Here is a 17,939-nt window from a genome sequence, read left to right as displayed (position 1 = left end):
CACGCCCCCTTTCCGGGGAGCAGGCTGCAAGACGGATTTCCCGGGAGAGCGCACGGCGCGCCTCGGGCTGGTGCAACGTCACGTTGACCTCCGGCGCCGCAGGCTCGCCCCGCCTCCGTGCCCCTCCCTCCCCGCCCCCACCCGGCCTGAGTGAGCCAGAGTCCCGGAAGCGGCTGCTCCTTTAACCCCGTCCTGTCTGAGCGAAGAACAGACGCGCTCCGGCGATCTATGCGCAGAGGCGGGGCCAAATCCAAAACTGACACCTGGGAGCTGTGAGAATAAAGAAGAGAAAGGGAAATCTCTCCCAGCAGCCTCAGAAGCAGCGGATTAAAGCTCCACAATCAACTTGATGTACCCTGCATCTGTGGAATACGTGAATAGACAACGAATCATCCCAAATTGAGGAGGTGGACTTTGAGAACAAGATTTATGATTTTTTCCCCTCTTTTTGTCAGTGTGTATGTTTCTGTGTGAGATTGTGTCTGTACAGCTTTGCTTCCACCATTTGTCCTAGGGTTCTATCCGTCCTTTTTAAAAAAATTTTTTTAATAATTACTTTTTATTTTAATAACTTTATTTTATTTTATCCTTATTTTATTTTACTTTACCTTCTTTCTTTCTTTCCTTCCTTCTTTCTTTCTTTCTTTCCTCCTTCAGACAACGAATCATCCCAAATTGAGGAGGTGGACTTTGAGAGCAAGATTAATGATTTTTTCCCCTTTTCCTCTTTTTGTGAATGTGTACGTGTATGCTTCTGTGTGAGATTTTGTCTGTATAGCTTTGCTTCCACTATTTGTCCCAGGGTTCTATCTGTCCGGTTTTTGTTTTGTTTTGTTTTCTTTCTTCATAATTATTTTTTATTTTAATAACTTTATTATATTTTATCATACTTTATTCTATTTTACTTTATCTTCTCTTTTTTTGCTACCTTCCCTCCTTCCTCCCTCCCTCCCTCCTTTCTTTCTTTCTTTCCTTTTTTCTTTCTTTCTACTTCTACTAATTCTTTCTTTCTACTTTTTCTCCCTTTTATTATGAGCCATGTGGATGAAAGGCTCTTGGTGCTGCACCCAGGAGTCAGTGCTGTGCCTCTGAGGTGGGAGAGCCAATTTCAAGGACACTGGTCCACAAGAGACCTCCCAGCTCCACAAAATATCAAATGGCGAAAATCTCCCAGAGATCTCCATCTCAACACCAGCACCCAGCTTCACTCAACGACCAGCAAGCTACAGTGCTGGACACCCTGTGCCAAACAACTAGCAAGACAGGAACACAACCCACCCATTGGCAGAGAGGCTGCCTAAAATCATAATAAGTCCACAGACACCCCAAAACACACCACCAGACGTGGACCTGCCCACCAGAAAGACAAGAGCCAGCCTCATCCACCAGAACACAGGCACCAGTCCCCTCCACCAGGAAGCCTACAAACCCACTGAACCAACCTTAGCCACTGGGGACAGACACCAAAAACAAAGGGAACTACGAACCAGCAGCCTGCAAAAAGGAGACCCCAAACACAGTAAGATAAGCAAAATGAGAAGACAGAAAAACACACAGCAGGTAAAGGAGCAAGATGAAAACGCACCAGACCTAACAAATGAAGAGGAAATAGGCAGTCTACCTGAAAAAGAATTCAGAATAATGATAGTAAAGATGATCCAAAATCCTGGAAATAGAATACACAAAATGCAAGAAACATTTAACAAGGACCTAGAAAAACTAAAGATGAATCAAGCAACAATGAGCAACACAATAAATGAAATTAAAAATACTCTAGATGGGATCAATAGCAGAATAACTGAGGCAGAAGAACGGATAAGTGACGTGGAAGATAAAATAGTGGAAATAACTTCTGCAGAGCAGAATAAAGAAAAAAGAATGAAAAGAACTGAGGACAGGCTCAGAGACTTCGGGGACAACACTGAACACACCAACATTCGAATTATAGGGGTTCCAGAGAAGAAGAGAAAAAGAAAGGGACTGAGAAAATATTTGAAGAGATTATAGTTGAAAACTTCCCTAATATGGGAAAGGAAATAGTTAATCAACTCCAGGAGGCACAGAAACTCCCATACAGAATAAATCCAAGGAGAAATACACCAAGACACATATTAATCAAACTGTCAAAAATTAAACACAAAGAAAACATATTAAAAGCAGCAAGGGAAAAACAACAAATAACACACAAGGGAATCCCCATAAGGTTAACAGCTGATCTTTCAGCAGAAACTCTGCAAGCCAGAAGGGACTGGCAGGACATATTTAAAGTGATGAAGGACAAAAACCTGCAACCAAGATTACTCTACCCAGCAAGGATCTCATTCAGATTTGATGGAGAAATTAAAACGTTTACAGACAAGCAAAAGCTGAGAGAGTTCAGCACCACCAAACCAGCTTTACAACAAATGCTAAAGGAACTTCTCTAGGAAAGAAACACAGCAGAAGGAAAACACCTACAATAACGGACCCGAAACAATTAAGAAAATGGGAATAGGAACATACAAATCGATAATTACCTTAAAAGTAAATGGACTAAATGCTCCCACCAAAAGACACAGATTGGCTTTATGGATACAAAAACAAGACCTATATATATGCTGTCTACAAGAGACCCACTTCAGACCTAGAGACACATACAGACTGAAAGTAAGGGGATGGAAAAAGATATTCCATGCAAATGGAAATCAAAAAAAAGCTGGAGTAGCAATTCTCATATCAGACAAAAGAGACTTTAAAATAAAGACTATTAGAAGAGACAAAGGAGGAGACTACATAATGATCAAGGAATCGATCCAAGAAGAAGATATAACAATTGTAAATATTTATGCACCCAACATAGGAGCACCTCAATACATAAGGCAAATACTAACAGCCATAAAAGGGGAAATTGACAGTAACACATTCATAGTAAGGGACTTTAACATCCCACTTTCACCAATGGACAGATCATCCAAGATGAAAATAAATAAGGAAACACAAGCTTTAAATGATACATTAAACAAGATGGACTTAATTGATATTTATAGGACACTCCATCCAAAAACAACAGAATACACATTTTTCTCAAGTGCTCATGGAACATTCTCCAGGATAGACCATATCTTGGGTCACAAATCAAGCCTTGGTAAATTTAAGAAAATTGAAATTGTATCAAGTATCTTTTCCGACCACAACGCTATGAGACTAGATATCAATTACAGGAAAAGAGCTGTAAAAAATACAAACACATGGAGGCTAAACAATACACTACTTAATAACGAAGTGATCACTGAAGAAATCAAAGAGGAAATCAAAAAACACCTAGAAACAAATGACAGTGGAGACACGACAACCCAAAACCTATGGGATGCAGCAAAAGCAGTTCTAAGAGGGAAGTTTATAGCAATACAATCCCACCTTAAGAAACAGGAAACATCTCGAGTAAACAACGTCACCTTGCACCTAAAGCAATTAGAGAAAGAAGAACAAAAACATCCCAAAGTTAGCAGAAGGAAAGAAATCATAAAAATCAGATCAGAAATAAATGAAAAAGAAATGAAGAAAATGATAGCAAAGATCAATAAAACTAAAAGCTGGTTCTTTGAGAAGATAAAATTGATAAACCATTAGCCAGACTCATCAAGAAAAAAAGGGAGAAGACTCAAATCAATAGAATTAGAAATGAAAAAGGAGAAGTAACAACTGACACTGCAGAAATACAAAAGATCATGAGAGATTACTACAAGCAACTCTATGCCAATAAAATGGACAACCTGGAAGAAATGGACAAATTCTTAGAAATGCACAACCTGCCAAGACTGAATCAGGAAGAAATAGAAAATATGAACAGACCAATCACAAGCACTGAAATTGAAACTGTGATTAAAAATCTTCCAACAAACAAAAGCCCAGGACCAGATGGCTTCACAGGCGAATTCTACCAAACATTTAGAGAAGAGCTAACACCTATCCTTCTCAAACTCTTCCAAAATATAGCAGAGGGACGAACACTCCCAAACTCATTCTACGAGGCCACCATCACCTTCATACCAAAACCAGACAAGGATGTCACAAAGAAAGAAAACTACGGGCCAATATCACTGATGAACATAGATGCAAAAATCCTCAACAAAATGCTAGCAAACAGAATCCAACAGCACATTAAAAGGGTCATACACCATGATCAAGTGGGGTTTATTCCAGGAATGCAAGGATTCTTCAATATATGCAAATCAATCAACGTGATACACCATATTAACAAATTGAAAGAGAAAAACCATATGATCATCTAAATAGATGCAGAGAAAGCTTTCGATAAAATTCAACACCCATTTATGATAAAAACCCTGCAGAAAGTAGGCATAGAGGGAACTTTCCTCAACATAATAAAGGCCATATATGACAAACCCACAGCGAACATCGTCTTTAATGGTGAAAAACTGAAACCATTTCCACTAAGATCAGGAACAAGACAAGGTTGCCCACTCTCACCACTCGTATTCAACATAGTTTTGGAAGTTTTAGCCACAGCAATCAGAGAAGAAAAGGAAATAAAAGGAATCCAAATTGGAAAAGAAGAAGTAAAGCTGTCACTGTTTGCAGATGACATGATACTATACATAGAGCATCCTAAAGATGCTACCAGAAAACTACTAGAGCTAATCAAGGAATCTGGTAAAGTAGCAGGATACAAAATTAATGCACAGAAATCTCTGGCATTCCTATACAGTAATGATGAAAAATCTGAAAGTGAAATCAAGAAAACACTCCCATTTACCATTGCAACAAAAATAATAAAATATCTAGGAATAAACCTACCTAAGGAGACAAAAAACCTGTATGCAGAAAACTATAAGACACTGAAGAAAGAAATTAAATAGATGGAGAGATATACCATGTTCCTGGATTGGAAGAATCAATATTGTGAAAATGGCTCTACTACCCAAAGCAATCTACAGATTCAATGCGATCCCTATCAAACTACCACTGGTATTTTTCACAGAACTAGAACAAAAAATTTCAAAGTTTGTATGGAAACACAAAAGACCCCGAATAGCCAAAGCAATCTTGAGAACGAAAAACGGAGCTGGAGGAATCAGGCTCCCTGACTTCAGACTATACTACAAAGCTACAGTAATCAAGACAGTATGGTACTGGCACAAAAACAGAAAGATAGATCAATGGAACAGGATAGAAAGCCCAGAGATAAACGCACGCACATATGGTAACCTTATCTTTGATAAAGGAGGCAGGAATGTACAGTGGAGAAAGGACAGCCTCTTCAATAAGTGGTGCTGGGAAAACTGGACAGGGACATGTAAAAGTATGAGATTAGATCACTCCCTAACACCATACACAAAAATAAGCTCAAAATGGATTAAAGACCTAAATGTAAGGCCAGACACTATCAAACTCTTAGAGGTAAACATAGGCAGAACACTCTATGACATAAATCACAGCAAGATCCTTTTGGACCCACCTCCTAGAGAAATGAAAATTAAAACAAAAATAAACAAATGGGACCTAATGAAACTTAAAAGCTTTTGCACAGCAAAGGAAACCAAGAACAAGACCAAAAGACAACCCTCAGAATGGGAGAAAATATTTGCAAATGAAGCAATGGACAAAGGATTAATCTCCAAAATTTATAAGCAGCTCATGCAGCTCAATAGCAAAAAAACAAACAACCCAATCCAAAAATGGGCAGAAGACCTAAATAGACATTTCTCCAAAGAAGATATACAGACTGCCAACAAACACATGAAAGAATGCTCAACATCATTCATCATTAGAGAAATGCAAGTCAAAACTACAATGAGATATCATCTCACACCAGGCAGAATGGCCATCATCAAAATATCTAGAAACAATAAATGCTGGAGAGGGTGTGGAGAAAAGGGCACACTCTTGCACTGCTGGTGGGAATGTGAATTGGTACAGCCACTATGGAGAACAGTATGGAGGTTCCTTAAAAAACTACAAATAGAACTACCATATGACCCAGCAATCCCACTACTGGGCATATACCCTGAGAAAACCATAATTCAAAAAGAGTCATGTACCATAATGTTCATTGCAGCTCCATATACAATAGCCCGGAGATGGAAACAACCTAAGTGTCCATCATCGGATGAATGGATAAAGAAGATGTGGCACAAATATACAATGGAATATTACTCAGCCATAAAAAGAAATGAAATTGAGATATTTGTAATGAGGTGGATAGACCTGGAGTCTGTCATACAGAGTGAAGTAAGTCAGAAAGAGAAAGACAAATACCGTATGCTAACACATATATATGGAATTCAAGAAAAAAAAATGTCATGAAGAACCTAGGGGTAAAACAGGAATAAAGACACAGACCTACTTGAGAATGGACTTGAGGATATGGGGAGGGGGAAGGGTAAGCTGTGACAAAGCGAGAGAGAGGCATGGACATACATACACTACCAAACCTAAGGTAGATAGCTAGTGGGAAGCAGCCGCATAGCACAGGGAGATCAGCTCGGTGCTTTGTGACCGACTGGAGGGGTGGGATAGGGAGGGTGGGAGGGAGGGAGACGCAAGAGGGAAGGGATATGGGAATGAATGAATGAATGAATGAATGAATGAATAAACAAACAAACAAACAAACAAACAAACAAACACCTCGAATCTCGAGATAAGCTTTTCTCTACCTTAGACTTCCTCTAAGGCTACTGCAGGACTGTTCCCTTAAGATTTTTATAAGCACTTCTGTTTAACGGAGACACCTAAAAGGCATGGCTTTCACATCTTTCGAGGGACTTTTGATGGTTTGAAAGAATCTATGTGGCATTACCTCAAATCTGGCTGAGGTCTTAACAAAGGGTTCTACACCGTTGCCTTCAACTTTAGATAGAAATTACATATTTTAATTTTAGCTGCATTTGCCATTTGGAGAAGATGAAACTGAGGAATAGTTTTATTTTTTGAACACCCAAAGTCTTGGCTCTTTTATAGTTAACAATTCTTTCTTTAGCTCGTCATTCTCCTCTCGTATTCCCTATGGGCAGCTGGAAGAATCAGGTCACCTTGAACATTCTTCCTGGAAATCCTACTGGATCATGAGTTTATTAGGTACATTTTCTATTTTCCATGTTACCACTGGTGAAAGTATTCCTAGACTTTCCACCATTTCATAACCAGGGAATCCTTTCCTCCAGCTTCCAACACACCTTCCTCGCTTTCCTTTAATTCCTCTCCGACAGCCTCTTCAAAGCTCTTCCAATGTCCAACCTCTACCCAGGCCCTGAACCGCTGCTGCATGGTTTTAAGTTTTGTTATGGCAGTGGCTCACTTCTAGGTACCAAAATATTTCTATTTATCTATTGTGAAACAAATCACCCCCCAAACTGGTAGCCTAAAAACAGTATTCAGTTGTGTTCTCTTTCTTGGTTTCTGTGGATCCAGCATTCAGGATCAGCCTGTTTGGGTAGTTCTGGCTCAAGATCTCGGCGGTCGCTGGGCTTGGAGCCAAATCAAGGGCTCCTGCGCTCCTGTAACTGGCTCATGGGCTGGGAAGACCTGAATGGCTGGCGGCCGGAACTGCTGGCTCTCCACAGGCATCTCCTGTTTGTCCCTACATGCTCTCTCTCTGGGGTTTCCCTGGCATGGTGGTTTCCATGCTCCAAAGGAATACACCTCAAGAGAGACAGCCAGGCAGAAGCTGTATCACCTTTGATGAATTAGCCTCGAAAGCCACACAGAATCATTTTTGCTACCTACTCTTACTTAGAAGCAAGTCACTAAGACCAGCCCAATATTTAAAGGGAGGGGAATTAGGCCTCTTGATGGGAGGTGTTTCAAATCATACGCAGCCTTGTGTTAAAACCACCGCACCTCTTACAGGCACTGGCCTAGCATGCGTTTGCTTACTGATCTGGATGAGTTTGGTAGAATGGGAGAAAATCCAAGACTGCAGTCTCCTTGAAATTCTGGGAGTTAGGTCTCTGTTTTAAAAATTATCTCCAACTGCATGTTATCCCCCATAAGCACTTGGGAAACCTTTGCTTTTGAATCTGAAGGTGATAACTGCCTGGCGTCCCACTTTCCTCACAGGAAACCATGTGTTATACAGAGGAGTTTTGTTCTTTGTCCCTCATTAGTTTCCTGTGTCCCCAAGCCAGATAGCCACTGTCCCAAAGGAAAAAGAATCCTCCTCAAGTAGCCAACAATCAGCACGCCCTCCATCTCTAGTCTCTAAGACTTGTTAATGCGTGGATTTGACTTAACCTGAGTAAGTAGTTATTTAATACTAATTTTTTAAAAATCCTGCTATGCCAAAGAATTAAATAAGCACTTGTCTAGCTTTAAATGTTTTGCAGGGGACTAAAATAACATCTTCTAGGACAGATGTTCTAGTTTTCAACCCCACTCATTCAAGGCAAGAAAATCTCTTTTCTACAAGGTTTTGATTCTGTGGCCATAGCTATAAGATGGTGTGCCATCAATTTTCCAAGTGTAGAGAAATTCTAGGGGTGCAGAGATTTTTCTTTGCAGGATGACAAATGAAAGTGTATTTCAGTGTAGGGGGTGGTGCAAGGGAGTGATGCTCAGCCCTCAGAGATGACTGGATTCTCCGCTTCTATATTTAGACCATGTCTTGCAACTCGTGAAAATGAATTGCTTGTTCTTTTTCCCCTAAGTCATTCTCTCTCTGCCCCCTACTCTCCCCAGGCTTTATTTATTTATTTTTAGAACTAACTGAGTCACATGTGATTCCTTCCTAAAGCTTAAGACTTATTTTTAACAACTTGCTCAAACACAAATACTGTTGTTCACATCCTTAGGGAGAGTGAGTTACTCCGGAGGAAAAAAAAGTAGAGATTTCATATGCATTTTTTATTCAGTGAATAATTTATATGAAAAGAAATTGTACAGAAAATGTGAAAAATCTTTGAATAATCCAAAGATTACTGTACTGGGACCAGAAGAGAAACGACTGAAATCCATAAAGCTTTGGAGGGAGCTAAGAGGGGGAGTTTTCATTCAAAGTTTTTCAGTGGTGTCCTTACGTTGTTTTGAACGCTGAGGTTCTATTGTTCCAGGGTGGGGCTCATTCCACACCACCTGGTTCACTTTCTCTTTCCCACAGTTAACAAGTGTTGTTTGGACTCCAGGAAGTTTTGATAGAGACTCAGCTAAGGTAAATCACCGAGATCATTGATTTTGTCTAGATGAGTGGAAAAAAAAGTCAACAGTGGAGCAGAAAGAGAGAGAAAGAAAAGCAGTAAGCTATGATGACAAAATATCATATTGGATCAGATCAACTTCCCGCTCTTAGTCTCTTAATTTTAATCACATCTTCTCTTCTTGGGTATCAATAATATTGCCGCCCAAACCCTATGGCTATGACATAAACATTTAAATCTGCCAGAGACAGATGGTAACATAAATCTCCATTGTTGCTTCCTTAGAGGATTCCCAGCGCTGTTGCCCTCTGCGGTAAATGGGACATCAGAGGTGACTATTTCCCACAAGGGCTTTTTTTTTTTTTTTTTTAAGGGCTCCTTCTGGATTCACCTGCAGGAAGTAAAGATGCTTCATTGTTTTAGGGGGAATTTTGTCGGCTGCGATTGTGGGAATTACAACAGCAACAGAATGCTAAGGCTGGTATGAAATTTACCAATTAGCAACTCTACAGCTTCCTTTCTACTCAGCCTCCCAGGGCAATAGATGTGGTTGTTACATCTGGCCACCTCTATCCAAAAGGTTTGGCTGTGACCATACAGAGTGGCCAGGCTAACAGACAGCCTTAATTACAGCAAGGGAAAGCCCAATGGTCAGCCCTGTTTTTGATCAGAGAATCTCAAAAATCGTATTTGAATTTATGATCCTGCACTTAACCAGAATATGGCCTTTTGCTGAATTGTCTTAATTTTTTTAATGTCCCATTTTTCTGTTCTGTGACAACCTTTGGTTGCTTGAGCTTCACTAAATACATTATAACATTAACACTTTTTTAGATATAGCTAGGATTTAGTCTGTTCTATGTAAAAACATTTTTTGTGGTTGATTTAAAAAAATCCAAATCTGCATATCTTCTGTAATTATTAATAGCTTTTACTGCATTTGACGTGTCAGGAAGAGTTACAGAGCTATGTCAGTACTCTGAATGGGCTTCATGATATTTCCTGGTGCCCGGGATGTTGACATCTGTTTTGAGTGCCAGTGGGGGAGCAAAAGTGACCCATGTCTGTCTCAGGAGATAGAACAGAGAAAACATGAGGCAGTCAATTCAAAAATCATACTGCAAACATTAAGAGCCAGAGCAGAGATTCCTGACACTATTCAAGGAGGTATGTGGGAATGAGAAAAAGATCTAGACTCAGAAGAGATGAAGTTCCATAATCTTTGATTAAAACCTCTTCCTCTGGGACTTCCCTGGTTTCACAGTGGTTAAGAATCCACCTGCCAATGCAGGGGACACGGGCTCGAGCCCTGATCCGGGTAGATCCCACATGCCGCGGAGCAACTAAGCCCGTGCGCCACAACTACTGAGCCTGCGTTCTAGAGCCTGTGCTCCGCAACAAGAGAAGCCACCTTAGTGAGAAGCCCACGCACCACAATGAAGAGTGGCCCCCGCTCACCACAACTAGAGAAAGCCCATGAGCAGCAACGAAGACCCAACGCAGCCAAAAAAAAATAAATTAAATAAATTTTTAAAAAAAACCCTCTTCCTCCATGAACATAAATGTTAAAACAAGCAACCTCTAACTGCCAAGGACCCCAACTGAATTTAAACATACCCAAAGAGGGATTTTAAGGAGAGAACCTAGCACAAAGAGCCCTCTGGCACGCAGAATCCTTTGTGTAGAAAGATAGTGCAGCCTTTCTAGAGATTTAAACCAATTGAATCAGAACACCTGTGTCTCACAGAATACCTAGAGTAACTGATAATTCTCAGGGTTTACTCAGCTCTAAACTTCACTGGACGTGACCATCCGTATTTCTGCTTCCTCTGCGAGCCTCAGGCTCTTAGTATTTCCACCCAAAGAGCTTTAAGTGCTCTTCCTTCCTCCCATTCATCCCCCTCCAAACACTCCATCATGCTGTGGCCAAGGGAATCTTCTGGAGCCCTCTTCTGGCACACACCCTCCACTGGTTTCTCCTGCGTTCTGTGTCCAGTTCATGCCAGGCATCAGGGCCCTTCCCAATGGCACCCACTTGCCCTCATCTTGCTCCCCAGCCTGGTATGCTTTGCTCCCATGGGTCTCAACCACTACCCTCCTGTTCTTGGTCTCTCTCACATCTGGGCCTTTGTTGTGTATTCTCAGGGCATTTTACTAGAGCATAATAAATACACCCATTTTATTATAACTGTCCTCCCTGCATGACTCCAAGCTCTGCTTCCTCTTTGCATGAGCCCTGGCGCATGGTGAGCCCATAAGGAAGATGGGTTGAGTGAGGGGGTGGGTCAGTACCCACGCTGTGCCCCTCCTTCCACCTAAAACACCAATTCATCCCTGGCCATTCTGCAAGGCTGGCCCCAGGAAGGCACCCCTGACCCCTCCCCTGCTTTGCTTCCCCAGTGCCTTATACATAACCTTTGCTTTATTTTATTTCACTTACTTATATTAGGTTATAAGTACTTATGCTACTTATCTACTTATACATTTGCTATTTCTGTAGGTTAAAAGGACCAAATATCAGCAATTTCATATGGTCCAACCTAATAGAAAAGCAGGAACCCATGGTGGGTATATGTCAGACAGACCAAGGTTGAAGACTGGCTCTGTCACTGCGCTTGCTGTGTGTCCTAGTCAAGCTCCTCGGCTTCTCCACGTCTCAGTTTCCTCATGTGTAAAAGGGAAATAATAATAGCAACTACATCTTAGTGGTGTTATGAGGATTAAATGAGGCACTGCATTCTAACATGCAGAACTTAGGGCTTGGCTCCTATGATAAACATTAGCTACGCTTAGTCAATAGTTAAATATTTACTAAGGTCCACTGTGTTCCAGGGATAGTGCCAGTTGCTAGAGGTACAAAGATGGATAAGATAAAAGGAGGCTTGCCTTTGTGGAGCTCATAGCCACTAAAAGTGCAAAAACGAGTCTGATCAATGCTACAGAGGAGGAAGTACTGAGTGCTAAAGGCATCTGTTTCTCAACTCTCATGCTAGGGTGGAATCATCTTTTTACAGCTCTAGTTCCTCAAGTAAACCATGAGAGGCTTTAACTATCTTTTTTCCTGGTAAAAGGTAGATACCCATAGTTCAGAAACTAGCATATGGTGGATACTCAAGTAAGGTGTGTTGAGTGAATCAATGAAGGAGTCAACTAATAAATGAATAAATGAACTGTAGCTCCAGGTCTAAGCACATATGAAACAGAAACCTCTCAAGTCAGCATTCACAGCCAAAGCAGCCAGGAGTTCTTCCTTAGAACATTGAAGTTGTCCATAACCCATGATCTGGCTGAGTGACCCCCTTTCTGCCATTTCCATCAAAAGTAGGCTCTGGCCCATAAACCTCTGTTTTACTATAGGAATGGCCAAAAGGGGTCACTCAGCCAGATCCTGGGTTATTTATTTTTTAACTATCTTTCCACATGTTTGTGGCACACACAAAAATTTGTTTTTGAACATTGCTATTTACGTAAAATCTAATCATGGAAGCAAACAAACAAAGAAGAGAAAATGAGAGATGGCTTTTCCCGGCTCACAATTCATTCACTCATTCATTTCATTCATCCCACAAGCATCCTATGTGCAGGGCACTGTGTACATAGCAAATGTTTGGGGGAGAAACAACCAGCCCCCAGCCACACCGTTTAATGGCCCTCTGCCTCAGGATCTTGTTTCTCTTATCTTCAAACTTACTTCATTGTGCACTTTGTTCATAAATTTAAATAATTTATTTATTTAAGAAACATTTGTCAAGAGCCAGCTCTATACCAGCCTCTGTGATGGGCCCTGAGGACTCTGTGATGAGCCCACACTGCCTCAGCCTCTGCTCCCCTTAAACTTGGAGTCTAACACAGAAAAGCACAGACAGTATCAAACAGTCACATAAATACATAATCAAACTGCAATTACTGCAGGAAAGGAACAAAAGAAGGTACACGAGGGGCTTCCCTGGTGGTGCAGTGGTTGAGAGTCCGCCTGCCGATGCAGGGGACACGGGTTCGTGCCCGGTCCAGGAAGATCCCACATGCCGCGGAGCGGCTGGGCCCGTGAGCCATGGCCGCTGAGCCTGTGCGTCCGGAGCCTGTGCTCCGCAACGGGAGAGGCCACAACAGTGAGAGGCCCGCGTACCGCACCCCCACAAAAAAAAAAAAAAAGAAGGTACACGAGAAAATATGGCAGGGGGCCTGACCTGGGGAATCAGGAAAACTTCCTTGAAGGAGTGACTTTTGAATTGAGCTCTGAACTTTGACAGGAGGAGATAGGAGCCGGGGAACTGAGGAAGCCAGTGTGGGAGTACAGGGGATGCGGAGCCCACAGAGATGAAGGGGGGCAGTTGCACAGGGCCGGGGAAACTCATGACACATAATGAAGTTTTAAAATCCCTAAGGAGGATTGTGATCGGCTCAGGTTGATGTTTTTCACTCTGATTACCGTCAACTAGATTGTGGGTTCTTTGAGTTGTGAGGCTGCATCATACTCCTTTTTACATCTCTGATTGCATCCAGCAGAGGGCTTTGAATGCAATAATCTGGTGCTCAATTAATGGTGACTGAACATGTGAAAAGGATGCCAGTGACATAACCTGGCACTGGGAGGTTAACAATGATCTAGTTAATGGATACTTGTATCCCCAAACCAAGAGACACTCCTAGAATCCCCAGTGTTTTCCCTCAGCTGTGCAGGTGAAAGAGAAGGGGTGGGACACTCTGTTTTGAACTTAAATGTTTCCGTTTATACTATTTCTCTATGAAAGAAAGAGTTCTTAGCGATCCCCTTGCTCGGATTCGCATCATGAGAATTACTAGTTGCCACAGTCTCAGCTGCAAAATTCACTGATCATCATTCTGATGATTGGAGCAAGTAGGGATTTGAAGTGGATTGTTTCTCCCTAGTTCTAGCTCTTCTCTTTCACTCTATCTGGTCAGCAATACGGGATTCCATATTCCCTGACTTGGCTCTTTAATATTCTGAAGGCCTTTGCCACTCACAGGCCCATCCACAGGATTACGAGTGTCCTTTTGGGATTGTGACTTCTGTGGGATTGACTTCTCTTAGATTTGGGAACTGATGCTCAGCTACGGTGAATGCTCTCATCCTCTGCTAGAGAACGTTGCCTTTGTGGTCATTAACGATACACTTGCCACCTCCAACTTCAGATACTAAGGGAAAGGCGTTTCGAAATAGGGACAAGAGATGGAGATAAATTTCAGATGCCCTTTTCACACAAAGATGATTTTCTCAAAATGGAACCAGATTTCAAGGATCTTTGTCCCCTTCAGAGAGGCTTTTCCAGTACGTGGATACTATGGGGATATGATTATACAAATGCAGCAGGAAAATGTACTCCTGATCACTCTATAAATCACTTGATGCTAGCAGTGATCTCATTTTTAAAGCCACTAGTAATCACGAATGATAGCTAAATTAGCAACATTGTCTTAAAGAGCTTCCATATTGATTGGCTGTTTTCATCCTTTCTTCTCACTCGTGCTATTCTGTGATATCGCCTCAGCCTCAGAGATTCAGAGCAACAATCTGCCGAACACATGAATACTAAAGAATTGGTTTCCTTAGTGACAATAATCATGAAGCAGCTCTCAGAACTTCCTGCTTTTCTGTTTTCTGTTGGTCACGTACAAAAAGACAGCCAAACCGAGCCTGCCCAGAAAAGATGCACACATATATCATGACCCCTAAGTGGAAGGGAGGCTCGTCTCTGCTGAGATCACATTCCTTTTCTCAACCAGCTGCCTTATTCTGTGTGGTTAGGGCTAAACCAGAGCACCTGCAAAGGTCCATGACCACCTCAGAACTCTTTTCCTTTCGAGTCAAAATCTGGAACCACAAAACCATAATGCAGGACACATCACCAAAATGGCTCCTCCTCTGTGGGAAACCAACATGGAACTTCCCTAAAAAGAAGACCTTCTGGGCTTACCTGATGGCGCAGTAGTTGAGAGTCCGTCTGCCGATGCAGGGGACGCGGGTTCGTGCCCCGGTCCGGGAGGATCCCACATGCCGCGGAGCGGCTGGGCCCGTGGGCCATGGCCGCTGGGCCTGCGCGTCTGGAGCCTGTGCTCCGCAACGGGAGAGGCTACAACAGTGAGAGGCCCGCGTACCGCAAAAAAAAAAAGACCTTCTTTCTTTCCACAATATTTCTAATAATAAAAAGAAAATGGGGACTTCCCTGGTGGTCTAGTGGTTAAGACTCCAAGCCTCCAATGCAGGGCGCCCGGGTTCGATCCCTGGTCAGGGAACTAGACCCCGCATGAAACAACTAAAAGAGCTCTCATGCCGCAATGAAGATCCCACACGTGGCAATGAAGATCCCGCGTGCCGCAACTAAGACCCAGCACAGCCCAATAAATAAATATTAGAAAAAAAACACTATAGCTAAAATCTTATTTACAAAAAAAAAAAAAAGGAAAAGAAAGAAAGAAAATGGTCATCAAGTAGAGAAAGCTTTGCTAATTTTCCAGGATATCTTTTTTTCCGTGTCTGTTGTGAGAAATTGCCCTGCTTCCTGCCCCTCTTCCTAACTCTAGTCAGGATGAATTCAAGCAACCGCCCTCCATAGGAGCAGAAAGGGATGTGCGTCAGGAAGCCTTGGGCCCACCGTTCTGCCCCTGGGTCCTGAGCCCGTTACCCAGACATTTTTGATGGATTATGCCATCTCACTTCCTGGATGCATACCGGGGTGCCTGACCCTTTGTGGCTCCATCTCCTGGCCTGGATTCCCAGCTGTGGCTACAGAGGCATCGCTCTGCCTGGCAAAGCACATACTTGCTCCTTCCTGCCTCAGTTGTCTCCTTAGGGCTTCTTGATGGGCAAATACAAACAGAGCACCGCTTGGCACTAGGCACGATGTCAAACACTGTGGGTCTGGGAATGACTGTGAAGTGACAGTCCCTGCCCTTACGAGGTTCACAGTCTGGGACAATAATTTGGGTGCAGGACAATAATTATAGTACACTGCAATAGGAGCTACACCCAGGGTAATGAGGACCCCGTAAAAGAAGTGTCTAATACAGCCTGTGAAACCAGAGGCAGAACAGGAAAAAGTTCCTGGAGAAGGTTAAGCCTAACTGTCTTAAAAGTTAAAAAAAAAAAGATAGTAGGAATAATGTAAAGTATTTTGAACACTTACTATGGACTAGGAACTTGACATGTGATATACATTCATTATTTAATTTAATTCCCACAGCAGTGTCCTATGAAGCAGATTCCATCATCAACCCCACTTTACAAACTGAGGCTCATGGGTCAAAATTTCTCACACCTGGTCACAGAGCTAGGCAGCAGCAGAGCCCACAGTCAGACCCAGAGCTGTGTGACAGTAAAATCCAGGATCTTAAGCACAGGCCGAGCGGAAGGAGGGAATCCCAAGTGCTCTAGTGTGACAGGCACACAAGCGGTTGCTTTGCCAGAACATGAGTGTGGGGTGAAGCGTGGTCAGAGGCAGGATAGCCAGCTCATGGAGGCCCTTGCTGATGAGCTTGGCCTTGGTCTTCAAGGTGAGGGCAAGATGCTTAAGGGTTGTAAGTAATGCTGGGAAATGGTCTGATATGCATTTGGGGAAGACTTCTGGTAACAGTGAGGAGGCTGGATTTAAGGAGCTAGAACTGGTGGCCGAGATCAGGTAAAAGCCCCTCACAGTGAGTAGTCCTGGTAAGAAGTGATGTTGGCCTGAATTTGGGCACTGACAATAGGGATGGAAAAGAAGGGACCTCCCACTGCTTTCCCCACAAAGTTCCATCTGCTGGATGCCTACTTCCGACATCGCACCTATAGCTCAGGCTCTAGGGCTGCTTGTGACCTGGTATCTTCACATCTGTCTGCAGTTACCTTACCCTCCCCCACCCTACACTGCATCTCATCTTGTTTTCAACTCCCAGAGCCTAGTACCGGGATGGGCGCCTAGCAAAGGAATGTTGAATGGAGGAATGAATGAACTGGAACAGTTTCCAATTTCCTGTTTAATAAAACTCATGGTCCTGACCATTGCAGTCTTGTTGCTGTCTTTATTCAAAGGGATTACAAAAGCTGGATGGATGTTCTGATTAAGCATGAAGTGTGAGTGATCTGGTTGTCACAGTGCAGATGCTCCTTGATTAATATATAGTATCATTTCCTCTGTCTTGGATTTGACTCTGGAAAAAAAGATGTCAAACAGTGTGTACCTCAGACCCCTTAGCAAGAAGAGAAAGAAGTGGAACTCAGTGCAAATTCCTATTTACTTAGATATAGAGGCAGGGATGAGCCCTCTCTTCACATTTTTCCCAATTAAAAGTTGGGCCAAGTTACCAAACGTAAGGTAGATAGCTAGTGTGAAGCAGCCGCATAGCACAGGGAGATCAGCTGGGTGCTTTGTGACTGCCTGGAGGGGTGGGATAGGGAGGGTGGGAGGGAGACGCAAAAGGGAGGGGATATGGGAACATATGTATATGTATAACTGATTAAATTTGTTATAAAGCAAAAAATAAAAAAAAATCAAAAAAAAAAAAAGTTGGGCCAAGTCTGGTGGAATGGTGACAAGTTGAACTGGGTGCACGTGCACGCATGCAGACACACACACAGATGGCTGAGACATTCCAATGAGTTGAGGGCCTACTGTGCAGCATTTTGAAGGCAACACAATTCATAGCTAAAAATTTGAATAGCTTCTCCCATCTGACAGTCTTAATTTGTCCTTGTCCTAGAAGGAGTAAAAAATTGAAAAAGAAAACAACCTGTACATGGATGTTTATAGCAACTTAAATCATAAATCCCAAAACTTGGAAGCAACCAAGATGCCCTCCAGTAGGTAAATG

The 17,939-nt window shown here is 42.5% G+C and overlaps 1 long non-coding RNA gene across 1 annotated transcript in view; it reads right to left on the bottom strand.

The window, feature by feature from the left end:
* The window catches only part of LOC308622194, a 207,851-nt gene that overhangs the window by 68,117 nt on the left and 121,795 nt on the right, over positions 1-17,939 (bottom strand). The gene's annotated exons all lie outside the window — the stretch shown is intronic.

The sequence above is a fragment of the Mesoplodon bidens genome (genome assembly GCF_964165515.1).
Source record: "Mesoplodon bidens genome assembly, chromosome: 9".
NCBI lineage: Eukaryota > Metazoa > Chordata > Mammalia > Artiodactyla > Ziphiidae > Mesoplodon > Mesoplodon bidens.
This window is presented reverse-complemented; position numbering and strand designations above follow the sequence as displayed.